The sequence below is a fragment of the Talpa europaea genome (genome assembly GCF_964194135.1).
Source record: "Talpa europaea genome assembly, chromosome: 14".
NCBI classification, from domain to species: domain Eukaryota; kingdom Metazoa; phylum Chordata; class Mammalia; order Eulipotyphla; family Talpidae; genus Talpa; species Talpa europaea.
The window spans coordinates 68,381,580-68,398,192 of NC_140082.1; the positions used below are offsets into that span (position 1 = coordinate 68,381,580).

Genomic DNA, 16,613 nt, shown 5'->3' on the forward strand with positions numbered 1-16,613 from the left:
TGGAATCAGTAAATAATGAAGATTAACTATAATATTTATGTGTGATAAAGTAAATTAGGAATGCGTAATTTACAAAACCTTCAGAAAAGCAACTGAATATTTTAGGAGTCATTAATACATTTCCAAAGAAAGAAATTAAGTCACTCCATTTCATTTTTGTAGCAATTTAAATGACTGGAGTTAAAGTAACATATATAGAATCTTTAATGCAATTTATGGATGAATGTACAGATTGCTGAATTAAATTAAGTAAAGATTCAAAATACTGTAATAACAGTTTTTACATTTAGGAGCAATAGTCTCAGAAACTTAAAAAATATGGACCTTTGTAGGAAACTAGACTCAAATATCAGAATAATCTACCACCCTTTCAGCACTCTAACTGCTGTAGAGTTTTACCTTTAATTGCAGCTGACTTCATATTTGTGGGTAATAAGTATCTGTTATCATCAAAAGTCCTGAATCACATATTTTTTTTTATTTGGATGACCCTGAGAACAGATTTAAGTTCTCTGGATTTCGCTGTTACCATCAACTAAGTAAATGTAATAATACTTTCTTTCTGAGGTAGTTGCTTTAAGGCTCTACATAACAAAATATATGTAAAGACCTCAAGATAGAAAAAGGAAGACAAAAGTCCAAAGCTCTAATTTCTCTGGACTTAGAGGTCAGACTACTATTCCAGAGATGTCAATTTGAATATTTTCATAGTACAGGTGTTCAATTTCTATAGTAGATGTCACTTATCTTGATAAACCTTCTCTAATAAAGGTATTTGATCCTGTGTAATAGTGAATTCCTACTCCTACTTTATAGTAATACAGTCTTCATTAGTGACATATCATATAGTATTTTAAAAATATTTTAGAACAGGGACCTTATTTTAGAACGGGGACCTTTCTTCAGTAAAGACTGCTTGAAACCGGCAGAAGGCTCCTGGAGGAGCCAAAACTGAGCTGGGAAGTTCGCCCATGCCAGGCCCCTTCTGGCCTGCAGTCCAAGCCCAGAGGGGAGTGGGCACCCACCACCTGGGCAGACCAGGCATGCAGAGGAGCGCTTCTCCACATCAGCATTTTAGAACAGGGACCTTTCTTCGGTAAAGGCTACTTGAAACCAGCAGAAGGCTCCCAGAGGAGCCAGAGGTGAGCTGGGAAGTTCACCCAAGATGCTGGCCAGTACCAGCAACACAGTGTCCCAACGCATAGGGCAAATTACAAAACAGGCAGTAGGGAGTAGAAAAACCACATGCAACCCAGCAACTCCTCAGGATAAAAGCACACCACAAAAAGAAAACCACCCACCTGATTGCAACGACAGTAACTTGGAAGAACTTCTAAACCTTCCAGAAAGAGAATTTAAAATTCTCTTTGATTAAAAAACTGACATAAGTCATAAAGGAAAACAATAATAAGGGAAAAATAATCAATGATCAGAAGAATGAAATTGAGTCCCTAAAGAAGGAAGTAAAAGAAATGCAGGAGATCAAAGAATTAATGGAGACGCTAAAGAACTCTGGGAAAAGCAGTGAAAGCAGAATAGATGAAATAGAAGAACGAATAAGTACTCTTGAAGTCACAGAAATAAAAAGAACCAAAACAGAAAAGGAAAGAGAAGTTCGAAGGAAAAAGACCAAAGAAAGACTTTGGGAACTATCTGACTCCATGAGGAAAGGAAATATAAGAGTTATAGGAATCCCAGAAGGAGAGGAGAGAGATGTAGGAACAGAGAAAGTATTCAAGGAAATAATTGAAGACAACTTCCCAAACGTGAAGAAGGAGCTGAAAATCGATATACAAGAAGCAAGAAGAACACCAAACTTCCATGACGAAAGGAAAAATACAGCAAGACACATAATAGTAAAGCTCCCAAGAATCCAAGACAAGGAAAAAATAATGAAGCTGACAAGAGGGAAGAAACAGATAATATTCAAAGGAAAACCAATCAGACTGACATCAGACTTCTCCAAAGAAACACTACGGGCAAGGAGAGAGTAGAGGGACATAGTCAACAGAATCCAAGAAAACAGATGCCAACCAAGAATACTCTATCCTGCAAAGCTATCCTGCCTCTATGAAGAAAGAATAAGGACCTTCCCAGACAAACAGAAACTCTGGAATTTCATGACGACTAAACCCCCACTCCAAAAAATACTACAAGGAGTCCTAAGGCAGAACCTCAGGGGGACGAATAACAATGAAAGAAGGCCAATAAAAAAAAGTTATTAAAAGAATAAATAAATAAAATCAAAGGAAAGACAAACACAATGGCAAATACAGATGCTATCATATAAATATTAACTCTAAATGTAAATGGACTAAACACTTCAATAAAAGGACACAGAGTTGCAGGCTTAATTAAGAAACAAAACCCAACCTTTTGCTGTCTCCAAGAAACATATTTAGCTACAAAAGATAAAAATAGGCTCAAAGTTAAAGGATGGAAAACAATCCTACAAGCAAATGGACCAAAAAAGAAAGCAGGAACAGCTATGCTTACATCAGATAAAACAGATTTCAAACTCAAAAGGGTAAAAAGAGACCCCAACAGTCACTACATTATGATCAAGGGGGCCATACTTCAAGAAGAAATAACCCTCATTAAGATATATTCAACAATAAAGGATCACCAAAACATATCAGACAACAATTGTCATCTTTGAAAACAGACATTAGAGAAAACACATACGTAATGGGAGACTTCAACACACCACTATCCACAATGGATAGATCAACGAGACAAAAAGTAAGTAAAGATACTAAAGCTCTAAATAAGGATCTAGAGTGCTTGGGCTTAATAGACATCTATAGAACACTAAACCCAAAAAAATCTGAGTACACATTGTTCTCAAGCACACACGTATCATTCTCCAGGATCGATCACATACTGGGGCACAAGACAAGCATCAGCAGATACACCAAGATTGAAATCATACCAACCATCTTTTCTGCCCATAAAGGCATCAAACTAGAAATAAACCATAAAAAGAAGGCAAAGAACTCTCCTACCTCATGGAGATTGAAAAGCACACTACTGGAAGACCACTGGATTAATGAGGAGATCAAAAAAGAAATTAAAAAATTCTTTGAATTGAATGACAAAGAGGACACCAATTTCCTAAATGGATGGGATACAGCAAAAGCAGTAATTGGAGGAATGTATATCGCAATAGAGGCTCACATCAAGAAACAACAAAGAACTCAAAGAAACAACCTAATCTCAAAGCACAAAAATCTAGAAAAAGAGCAACAAGAAAACCCCAAAACCAGTAGAAGAAAAGAAATAATAAAAACCAAAGCAGAAATAAATGAAATTGAAACTACAAAAACAATCCAAAAGATCAACAAAACCAAGAGCTGGTTCTTCGAAAAAAATCAATAAATTAGACAAACCCCTAGCCAGGCTCACCTAGGAAAAAAGGGAGAAAGCACAAATAAACAGGATCATAAATGAAAGAGGAGAAATCACAATGGACAAAGCAGAAATCAAAAGAATAATCAGTAACTGCTATGAACACTTATATGGAAACAAGTTCAACAATCCAGAGGAGATGGATAAATTCCTACAATGCTACAATCACCCAAAGCTAGATAAAGATGAAGGAGAACACCTAAACAGACCAATTACAAGCAGCGAAATTGAAATGGTAATCAAAAACCTCCCCAAAAACAAAAGCCCAGGACCTGATGGATTTACAAATGAATTCTACCAAACATTCAGAAACGAATTAGTGCCTATCCTTCACATTCTTCCAAAAAATTGAGAAGGACGGGATAAAACCAAACACGTTCTATGAAGCAAACATTACACTAATACCAAAACCGAACAAGGACAACATAAAAAAAGAAAACTACAGGTCAATCTCGCTAATGAACACTGATGTAAAAATCCTCAATAAAATTTTAGCTATCAGAATCCAACATTGTATCCATAAGATAATTCACCACGACCAAGTAGGATTCATTCCAGGGACACAAGGATGGTTCAACATCTGAAAATCAATCAACGTTATCCAACACATCAACAAAAAGAAATATAAAAACCATATGATAATATCAATAGATGCTGAGAAAGCTTTTGATGAAGTGCTACACCCATTCATGATAAAAGCCTTTGAAATTCTTGGCATACAAGGAACATACCTCAACATCATAAAAGCCATCTATGACAAGCCAACAGCCAGTATCATTTTCAATGGTGAAAAGCTGAAAGCATTTCCATTAAGATCAGGAACAAGACAAGTATGTCCACTGCCACCACTGCTTTTCAATATAATACTGGAAGTCCTAGCCAGAGCAAGAAGACAAGAGAAAGACATACAAGGAATCCAAATAGGAAAAGAAGAAGTCGAACTATCACTATTTGCAGATGATATGATAATATACATAGAGAACCCCAAAAACTCCACAAAAAAACTAATTCAACTCATCAATCAGTTCAGTAAAGTGGCAGGATACAAAATCAATACACAAAAGTCAGTAGCCTGCCTATACACAAACAATAAGTCTGAAGAAGAAGAAATAAAAAAAAAATCCCTTTTATTATCAAAACAAAAAAAATCAAATACTTGGGAATAAATCTAACAGAAGAGGTAAAGAATCTATACATAGAAAACTATAAAACACTGTTAAAAGAAATAGAATAGAAGAAGACACAAAGAAATGGAAAGACATCCCCTGCTTGTGTATTGGAAGAATTAACATTATTAAAATGGCCATCCTACCAAAAGCAATCTACAGATTCAATGCTATTCCAATCAAAATTTCAATGTCATTCTTCAAAGAAATAGAACAATTATTGATGAAATTCATATGGAATCACAAAAAACCCCGAATAGCCAAAACTCTCCTGAAAAAAAAAAAAAAAGGGAATGGAAGCATCACACTCCCAGACTTCAAACTGTACTACAAAGCCATAATCATCAAAACTGCATGGTATTGGAACAAGAACAGACATAAAGACCAATGGAATCGAATAGAAAATCCAGAAATAAACCCACAGATTTATGGTCAACTAATCTTTGACAAAGGAGCCAAGACTATGCATTGGAGCAAAGAAAGTTTGTTAAATAAATGGTGCTGGGAAAACTGGGTCACTACATGCAAAAGAATGAATCTTGACTACTACCTCACACCATACGCAAAAGCCAACTCAAAATGGATTAAAGAACTAGACATAAGACCTGAAACCATAAAATACATAGAAGGAAATATAGGCGAAACACTACATGATATGCACATCAAAGGCATCTTTACAGACACATCACCCAAAGCAGTGATAGTGAAAGCAAAGCTAAACAGCTGGGACTACATCAAATTAAAGAGGTTCTGCACAGCAAAAGAGACAATAACAAAACAAAGAGAAACCCCACTGACTGGGAGAACATTTTTGCACCCAACATTAATGATAAAGGACTGATCACAAAAATCTACAAAGAGCTGATGAGACTCAACAAAATCAAAGAAAATAATCCAGTCACAAAATAGGCAGAAGGGCTAAAATGAAACTTGTCTGAAAAGGAAATCCAAATGTCCAACAGGCATATGAAAAATGTTCAACATCACTTGTAATCAGGGAAATGCAAATCAAAACTACCATGAGATACCATCTTACAACAGGGAGAATAGCACATATTAAAAAAACTAGCAACAACAAATGTTGGCGAGGGTGTGGAGAAAAAGGAACTCTCCTGCACTGCTGCTGTGAGTGCAAACTGGTCCAACCACTATCGAGAGCTGTGTGGAGATTTCTTGACCTACTAAACATAGAGCTTCCATATGGTCCAGCCATTCCACTCTTACGTATTTACCAAAGGACACAGAAACATCAATTCCTAAGAGCACCTGCACCCCTATGTTTATAGCAGCACTGTTTATAATAGCTAAGCTTTGGAAACAACCAGAATGCCCAAAAATAGATGACTGGATCAAGAAGATGTGGTACATATATACTATGGAATATTACTCAGCTTTCAAAAAAGATAAACACATGCAAATTGCAGCAACATGGATGGAGCTGGAAGGGATCACGCTCAGCGAAATAAGCCAGAAATACCGGATGGTCTCACTCATAGCAGGAATCTAGAAAACTTAAATAAGGGACCAGGAAAAAGAATAACTATAAGAAAGTAAAAATCAAAATCAACAAACAACTATGAACCAGAGACACTCTATGGGGGGTGGGGGGCAGGGAGGGGAGGGATTGGGGTCAAAATAAGGGGGCTGCAATTGTATGGGAATATAAAAATAAAATTAAAAAAATACGGCAACAACACTTAGTATTTTTACAGTACTGTTAATTGTTTATTATGCTAATAATATGCATTACCTTATTAGGAAGGGTCTCATTCCATAGATAACAAAAAAAAATAAAAATCAGAAAATATGTATTTTCTAATAATTTCTCCACCAAGATTTCCTTTCTCTTGCAATTTATGTTTAGTGACTGTTGAGTCATAAATTTCTAAAAAATAATATTCCCTAACTTACTATTCATTGACTTTTTATTTCTACAAATGCATCCCAAATGGTAAAATATTTAAATAAATAGTATTTTTAAAGTACTTTGTTAACCTTAAATTTAAAATGCCCTCAAAGAATTATTTTGAGAATTCTGTTTTTAAAGGAAATAGTTATCTCCCTTTATTAGAATGAAATAGAAGATAATTTCAATATGTTTTTAAAAATAAAAAAAAGATAACTTAAATATATGTTAATACTTTTTTTATTGAGAATAGAAACGGTGGATTTACTGACATAACCTGCAAGGGAGCAGGGGATGAGATGGGAGATGTCATCTGGACTTAAGTATATTTTAATTCAATATAGATATAATTAAAAACTACATTTGTCTTTTGGGGTAAATGTCAGAAGCAAGAACTGACACAACATACCTCCCAGAAATTTCCTAAAATTTCTTCTGTGAAGACATGTAACAAAAAGATAAGAAAGCAGGGGCCTCCCTGGTGCACAAGGGGTTAAGTTTCAGCACTATGAAGCTATGATGCTCTCAGCAGCCAGTGCAGCATGAGTTCAATCCCCAGCCATGGAGCTAACCCATATGGTGCAGCAGACCTCTCCTGTCTTGCCCACTGCTCCCCTCAGCAGTGTATTTCTGTCAGACTGACTATTCTCCCCACTCTGTCTCTGGTGAATCCTCTCACTGCCACCCGCCCCCCCCCCCCGACCTCTGGCCTATACCCCAGCTCTTGTATGCATAAATAAATATGTATTTAAAAAAAGAAAAAGAAAGCAAAGTTAAAATAGAGTGAATCATTAGAATACAGTGGAAGTTGTTGACTGGTATAACAGACCACTCACTTGGAAGATTGTTTTTCTTTCTGTAACCAATAGAATTTAGCAAAATGAAAGGAAGATAGTGATATCAGACTTATAATTTCTTTTATCAATAAATTAAGGTCTAGTTGTAGAAATGGGTAAAAGTTTGACTAACCACATTAATGATTTCCAAAATTAATATATGAAGACTGGATATATTGATATCTTGGGAGGACAAAGGCTTTCCCTACAACTGAAGTTACTTGGGTTTAAACACTGAGCCAGAAGAAACAGCTTGATGTCTCACCTGAAGTTTTACGCTTGAGTTATATTTCATAAAGCAGTTCAAGATTCTCAGAGAATTGAGGAGTGGTCATAACAGTCAAGGGGACATTTTGGGGGAAGAACAATGTAATATCCAACATCTGCAAAAGAAATCGCAAGATCATCATCATTATCCTCCAGTTCTATTTTCCCAGTATAGTGAGTGATCTCACTCCAAAAGGAGTGAGCAAGGGCCTCCCTGGTGGCACAGGCGGTTGAGGGCCGCACTGTGAAGCTGTCCGGAGCCTCTGCAGTGCGGGTTGAATCCCAGCTGGCCAGCGAGGGTCTCACATGGCGCAGCAGACCTCTCTTATCTTGCCCGCTGCTCCCCTCAGCAGTGTATTTCGTCAGTCTGCCTGTTCTGTTCCCTGCCCTGTCTCTGGTGAATCCTCTCACCCTCCTGCACATCTGGCCTGTATCCCGGTTCTTGTATAAATAAATAAATCTAAAAAAACAAGAACAAAAGGAGTGAGCAAGTCTCAAAGGAAACCTGAAATAATAAGGGTAAACACAATGGACAATTTCCCTCCTTTTTTGAGGATCTGGGCTATCATGTATAGTTTCAGTAAATATAGATTTTTTTTAAAGTTTTTTTTTTAAGATTTATTTATTTATTTATACAAGCACTGGGTACATTCAGAAGCGCGGGAGGGTGAGAGAATTCACCAGAGCCAGAGCGGGGAACAGAACAGGCAGACTGACAAAATGCACTGCTGAGGGGAGCAATGGGTGGCAGGAGAGGTCTGCACGCCATAAATTTATATTTTTAAAGCATCGTGCAAAGACAATACCTTTCTCTTCCTGTCCTCCAAAATTTTATTTTAGTGATAAAAATAGTTTTCGAATGGATTGTAAGTACTATAACAAAGCACACAATAAATTCCAGTCACTATCAAATATTATGAAGTCAGGAAGGAATGAAGATATTTTACTTTTTTCATTGCTTATGGAAGAAAGTGTTAGACAGTGTAATTAAATTTCTGTAATTAAATTTCAAGAAATATATATGTTAGTATTTAAACACAGAAGGATGTTCAATGATGGAATAATAACACAATTTGCTATTTCTAAATTATTTGCTATTTCTAAATTATTAAGTGGGAGCTAAAGAAAATTTACTCCAATTCCTCAACCTGCTAAATATGGAGCTTCCATATGATCCAGCAATTCCACTCCTAAGTATTTACCCAAAAGACACAGAAACATTAATTTAAAAGGGCACCTGCACCCCTATGTTTATAGCAGCAGTATTTACAATAGCTACTCTATGGAAACAACACAAATGCCCAAAAATAGATGATTGGATCAAAAAGATGTGGTACATATACACAATGGAATATTACTCAGCAATCAAAAAAGATAAATTCATGCAATTTGCAGCAACATGGATGGAGCTAGAAGTGATCATGCTCAGGGAAATACGCAAGAAAGAAAAAGAAAAATACCAGATGCTCTCACTCATAACAGAAATTTGGAAAACCTAAATAAGGGACCAGGAAAAAGACTAATTATAATAAAGTAAGAATCAAAATCAATAAGCAACTATAAACCAGAGACATACTACTGGGGGGTGGGAGGGAGGAGGGAGGAGGATCAAAGCAAGGTGGGGGCAGGAATTGTATGGGGAATATAACCAAGGTGAAAATGCATACATTGTGCAAAAGTGAAAAATGATGTAAAAATAAATAAAATTTAAAAAATAATTAAAAAAGAAAATTTACTCCATGTATGTAACAAAAGTTAGTAAACCCAAGAAATGCAGATAGGTAGAGTGCAAGATTAAGCAAAAGGAATATCAAACAAACATGCTACAAGAATTAATGTGATGGTGAAATTAGTCTATAAAATGTACAAGTGTCTTTAGATCAGTCTATAAATAAAATCTAGCAATATTTGTTTGCAAGAAATATAATAACCAAACTATTTAGCTAAAATAAATATGAGTCAAAGATACACCAGGCAAATACAAGTAGAAAATTAAATTAATGGTTGCAATATAGATTAAATGAAAAATAATACAAAGTCAAAATTATTAAATAGTGACATTATTAAAGCCAAATTAGTGAAAGGGACTATCCACATAAATATTTATATTGTAATGTATAATATAAAAACTGTCAGAAACACAAGAAAACAGTTACAGAAAAAATAAAACTGGGGGACTTTAAACACGTCTTTTAAACAGAATGACAAAAGTTCAAGTCTGACCTGAAAGTGAGGATATATTTATGTTGCTTGGAAGTAATAGTGAGTACAAATGTGGTAGTGTCAGACAAAATTCAAACTGTGCCTGTAACACAAAATTTCAGTATCAATTCCAGAAATGTAGGCAAACTGAAACCTTCACTGAATCATTATTTGTAATGCTCTACAAACAAAGAAAAGAAAGGTGGAAAACAATAAAATTCTATATTTAATAAAATGGACATAGTTAAATAACACATGATATATTCATAGAAAAAATACTACAGTTGTTAAAAGAAGCAAGTCATATCCTTAGAAAACAGCCTAGGTAAACCCAAAAATGTTGTGATGGATTATAAAAACAAGTTTCATTAACATATAGATCATCTATGCATGCCTATATATTTTTTTATTTATTTATTTATTTATTTTTAAGATTTTTATTTATTTTTATACAAGAACCAGGGTATATAGGCCAGATGCGTGGGAGGGTGAGAGGATTCACTGGAGACAGAGCAAGGAACAGAACAGGCAGACTGAAGAAATACACTGCTGATTTCGTCGGTCTGCCTGTTCTGTTCCCCGCTCTGGTGCTGGTGAATTCTCTCACCCTCCTGCGCTTCTGACTGTACCCAATGCTTGTATAAATAAATCTTAAAAAAAAAAAAAATACACTGCTGAGGGGAGCAGCGGGTGAGGCAGGAGAGGTCTGCTTCGCCATGTGGGATTCTCACCAGCTGGCGGGGATCAAACCCACGCTGCATGAAGCTGCAGACTGCTTCACAGTGTGGCACTCAACCACCTGTGCCACCAGCGAGGCCCATGCCTATATATTTAAATGTAAAACCAAATGAATGTTTGCTCAATAATGTCTGTCTGAACCTTAAATCAATCTCCTTCCTAAACCTGCCAGTAGAAAAATTAGCAAAATGTTGAATAATTTATTACAAAAACATTCAAATGGCCAATAAATATTTGTGTCTTTATAAACAAATATCAACTATGTGCCAAATATTATTCTAGGCATTGGGGAATACATGGGTAAAAAAGCAGGTAAATATCCCTGTATTCATATACTTGACAAATCATAACTACATAAATGGTATCTTATAAGGTAAAAAGTTATATGAAAGAAGACAATGAGAAAAGGAATAGGGGCCTCCCCAGTGGTGCAAGGGGTTAAGACGCAACCTATGAAGCTATCCTCAGCCTGTACAGCACGAGTTCAATCCCTTGCCAGGGAGCTGTCCACATGGTGCAGCAGATCTCTCCTGACTTGCCTGCTGCTCCCCTCAGCAGTGTACTTTGGTGAATCTGCCTGTTCTGTTCCCCACGCTGTCTCTAGTGAATCCTCTCACTCCCCACACGTCTGGCCTGTACCCCAGTTCTTGTATGCATAAATAAATAAATCTTAAAAAATAGAAAAGGGCAGGGAGGGATGTGCAGTAGATGTCCACTTCAATTGTCAAGCTCTGAGTGAAAAGCCAGAGTTTTCCAGAAAGACACAAAAGAGCAAATGATTAAATGGGGGTGCAGGAGGATGATGAATGGCTCAGGTGCAGTCTGAGAGCTGTACAAAAGGTAATGCGAACTGTATGAAACGGGATTAGAGCATAATGTAAAGGGAAGAAAGATATTTGGGTTTTACCTGCAGTAAGATGAGATAGATGGAAAACAGTTAAAGAAATGGAGAGTTTTAACACAGTGGCAATCCAATTTAAATTTTAGCAAAAATAGTTCTATTTACTTTGCTGACAGCAGTACCTCCAGAATTGAAGAGGGTATTGAGATATACTCATATTTGAACTTTATGTAATCCTGTTATAATGATCAAAAGTTTTGAAATGTGTATTTCCTCTGACTCAGTAAAAACACTTCTAGAAAATTAGCAATTTCAAAAAAATAAAGATACACACACACACACATATATATACACATTTGTAGAAATATTAGCATATAATCTCAGAATAATACATATCATCCATGCTTCAACAATGCAGGGTTATTTAAATAAATTACAGTACATCTCAATATGAAAGTATCATGGAATATTATTTATTACAAACAACATTTGTTCATATGAAAACAACTACAGCACTCCATTAAAAATGTTTAAATATAGCTTAAAAACATAAATTCATGAACAGGCACATATACTTCCTAACCATGTAGAAGTGGTAGCTGAGGCAGTGTGGAACGCCAAAAGCCATTGTGGGAGGGCTTGGTGATCAGTAGGCACGTGTGTGCCACTGCACACACAGCGCTGCTTTTGAACTAGATGAAAAATATTCCTAGAGTGTGAGTTCCAGGATATGAATATTGTTTTTCCCACTGGGAGACCCAAAATTCATGGATAATGAATACCCCATCCCCCAGAAGAAAGGAACAACAGGGAGGTGCAGGGGAAGTAGACAACCTAAGCGCAGAACACAGCTTATTGTGGAATAAAACAAGAAGTAGAGGTGACAGATGTCACTCCTCAAACCAAAAGCGAGTGGTAAAGCCCTAGACTAACCACCTTCTTCCACTTGTCACCAAGGTAAGATCAGAAGAGGACAAAGATAAATCCCCAGTACTCCAACCACATATTCATACATAAATAGCAAGAAATAAGGAAATATGCATGTCTAGGAAGGAAGGAACATCTCAACACAAAATGAAAAAGCAATATGAGAGGGACAGATGTTGCAAGACAAGTATAAAGGAGACAGAAATAGAGAACCTAACTGAGAAATGACTTCCTAACAATATTAAAAATGTTAAACGAGATACTGGGAAGCCAATCAAAGGCAGACACAAGATCTCAGTGAAGAGAGCTCTTCACTAAAGCAATCGAATATCTAAAAAGATCACAAAAAGAGATTCTAAATGAAATGTAGTCAAACTTAGATGGTGCTTTGAATAGAATGAAAAGGGCAGAAGAAAGAATTTCAGCTGAAGAAGACTCAAACAAATTTCACATCTAGGAGAGAAAGTGTCAAAACAGAAAGATAATGAGCAAACTCTACAAGAAAGATAGCATTGAATTAGAAGAGGGAACTTATGAATGATTGAACTACCAGAAGGGGAAGAAAAAGAAATAGGACTAAGAAACCTTTTTCAAAAAGTAATAATGATAAATGGGAACATTCCAAAGCTACAGAATGATGTAAATACAGAAGTCCAGCAAGCAGAGAAATCACCTAAATTTTTAGATACAAAAAGACATACACACAGGACACATCATTGGCAAATGATCAAAAATAAAAAAATAAAGAAAACATTAGGGCTTTCCAATTAGGATTTTCCCAGATTTCAGTACAGATACTCTCCAAGCAAGAAGAGAGTGGAAGAAAATGTTCACAATCCCAAAGCACAAGAACTGTCAGTCAAAAATTCTCTAACATGCAAAGTCATCAGTTAGGTATGAAGGAGCAGTAAGGGCTTTTTACAGACAAACAGAAGCTAATGGAGTTGCCACCATCAACCTGCTATTTAGGCAATTCAGGAAATAAAGCAAGTCCCATGTTGAATATCATAAATGAAAATTCACTAAAAATGGACTTAAGACTTGGGCATTGAACTAAAACCATAAACCACTTCAAAGAAAATAAAAGGGGACATACATTAAGACATCTGCCACAAAGATGCAGTTAGGAATACAACCCCAGCAGCAAAGGAAACAAAAGAAAAAAATAAAAGTGAGATTATATCAAACTTAAAAGTTTTTGTAACTCAGAAGAAACCATCATAAAAACAAAAAAAGCAACCTACAAAATGGGAAAAAAAAAAACTATTTGCATACCATGCTTCTGACAAGGAACAAAAGATCCAATTAAAAAATGGGCAAAGAACCTCAATAGACACTTCTCAGAGAACTTTCAGATGACCTATAGACATATAGGTCACTATATATGACATATAACATCACTTATTATAAGAGAAATGCAAATCAAAACCACACTGAGTTACCACCTCAGCCCTGTTAGAATGGCCCATATAAAAAAGTACCAAATTAGTACATTGGTGAGGTTTCCGTGGAAAAAACAAAACAAAACAAAACTCTCATCTGCTGTTGGTGGGAATGCAAGCCTACACAGCCCCTGTGGAAAACAGTATGGAGATTTCTCCAGAAAATAAAAATGGAAATTCCACATAACCTACCCATACCATTATTAGGTATATATGCAAATAACATGAAAAACTTAACATGAAATTCCTATTATGAATAGATCTATCTATACCTAGTATATAGCCGCACTATTTACAATTGCCAAATCATGGAACCAAACCAAGAGCTCTTCCACAGATGAATGGATAGATAATGTTAGGGGCATATATTCAATTGTATATTACACAGATGTGAAGAAAGATAAATAGTGACATTTGAGACAAAAAGGATGGACCTTGAGATGTTTATGTTGAGTGAAATCATTCAAAAAGTGAAAGATTTCAAATGGTTTCACTCATCTGTGGATTCTAAATACCCCCCCCAAAAAAACAATTATAGGTGAATACTATATGAAATAAAAAGTTAAACTTAGCAAGAAGACGATAAGGTTACTAGAGGGAATAAGGGGAAAGGGTGGAGGGGTTGGGAAGTTACAGATGGGGTATGGGAACCCGTCATTTGACGAAGTGGGGAAAAAAGAAAAAAATATTCTGAAAATGAAAAAAAAAATTCTGTAAAAATAAAGACTTTAGGCCCACAATAGGTGAGACAATTCTCTGAAGAAAAAAAAAAATGAAAAAGAAAAAGAACTTCTTTATTAATGGATACATTACTTCTTAGTGAAGTAACCTAAAAAAAAATGAACTCATCTTGCTCTTGTTTTTATTCATTAGTTTACTTAGTAATGTTAGAAATATGTTTCCCAAAAGGGTCCTAATTTTGAAAAGGACAAATATTAGGTGACATAATCAATAAAGTAGTAGCAGCTGATGCAGGAGGAGATATGCAAGAAGACTGCTAGATGTAGCACTTAGCTGGGGCTTGAAATTTGATTAAAGGTCATTCTACAGGAAGAATGAAATGATTTAATTAGATATTTTAGAAGAATCAACCTTCATTTTGCAAAGAGACAGCCTCAGAGGTATTGCATATACTCTACAATCTCTTATGCCATCTGCTAAGAACATTAGAGAGATTTTGTTAAAAGTAACAGTGACCTCTACAGTATGAATTTTTAAAGAGTGAATGTAAATTATGACTAAATATAAAATTAAACCATCACAGCACTTTTATTTTTGAAGTTTAACTTTTACTATTTTTTAACTCAGTAATTTGAAAAGTTACTATTCAAATTACTGATATTATTAGAAAAATATTATTACCTTTGTGCATTATAAAAAGATGTGTTCTAAGAGCATATGCTGGGTTCTTAGTGTTTATAGCAATATTAACATCATTCCATGGTTTGCTTTCTCCTTTGTCACAATGTTCATACAGGAAATTTTTGAGGGCAAAAATTGTTTGCTGTGATCTGAGGTTTTATAAGATAGTGCCTCACAAATATCAGCAGGAATTCATTAACAAAAACAAGGGTAATATGGCTTACTGAAAAGGTGTTCTTGTAAGGCAGCCTTCAGAGCTAGTCTTACTAAAAAGATCTTTGACAGTGTTTAGCCAAAGGATTGACTCAGTATCTAGAATCTGTGATTGTTCTTGAATTCATGAGACTCAAATATGATATATATATATATATATATATATGAGAAAATGACAAAAATCGTCTAGAAATTGTGAGTGTACCAAAAAGTTTTGAATGTTTTAATGTTGCATTGACCATGGCTAATATTTCTGAAATAAATGAAGAAGTGTGAGTACATGATGACAGTGTTCCTGTGACCATGCACACTCACTTTGTCACCCCTGCTGCTCATGTGGACTGTCTGTGGTAGCTAGGAGACAAAGATTCAGGAACATATAGTGGAAGGTAGTCATACTGCAGTTAGGTAAGATATTATAGTCTCCTCATTCCTGATGACAAAACAATTGATTAATAATTGACAAAGGAGTGAAATAAAGCAAAGAAGTGAAATAAACCAAGAAGTCTTCAGTTTACATTACAAGAGTCTTTTACTTGATAAAACACAAAATAATTAAGTATGCCAATGATTCCCATTCTATGCAATGACATTATTTGTCTATCTAGAGTTTTGTTTTTGGTTTTGTTTTTAATTTTTTTTTTTTGTTTTTATACAAGAACTGGGGTATAGGCCAGAGGGGCGTGAGGGTAAGAGGATTCACCAGAGACAGAGCAGGGAGCAGAACAGGCAGACAACAGAAATACACTGCTGAGGGCAGCGGGCACGACAGGAGATGTCTGCCACATCGTGTGGGTCTCTTGCCAGCCGGCGGGGATTGAACCCGCACTGCAGAGGCTTCAGACAGCTCCACAGTGCGGCGCTCAACCTGCTGCGCCACCTGGGAGGCCCCTATCTAGAGTTTTAGTTCATTTTGTGTCTTTTTTTTTTTTTAAAGATTTATTTATTTTTATACAAGAACCGGGGTAAAGGCCAGATCCACGGGAGGGTGAGAGGATTCACTGGAGACAGAGCAGGGAACAGAACAGGCAGACTGAAGAAATACACTGCTGAGGGGAGCAGCGGGCGAGACGGGAGAGGTCTGTAGCTCCATGTGGGATCCTCCCTGGCTGGCCGTGATTGAACCCGCACTGCAGAGGCTGCAGACAGCTTCACAGTGCGGCGTTCAACCTGCTGCGCCACCAGGGAGGCCCCGCTTTGTTTCTTAAAAGGAGAGATTTTTGCCTTATTTTTGAGGGAGGTAATAGTATGAAAAATATTTCTTAAAAAAAAAAAAAGACTACAAACTTTTTAAACATGTGCGTT

At 36.0% G+C, this 16,613-nt stretch overlaps 1 protein-coding gene across 13 annotated transcripts in view; it reads left to right on the forward strand.

The window, feature by feature from the left end:
* The window catches only part of RGS7 (regulator of G protein signaling 7), a gene marked incomplete at both ends in the record, with an annotated part of 489,391 nt that overhangs the window by 378,626 nt on the left and 94,152 nt on the right, over positions 1-16,613 (forward strand). The window lies entirely within an intron of this gene.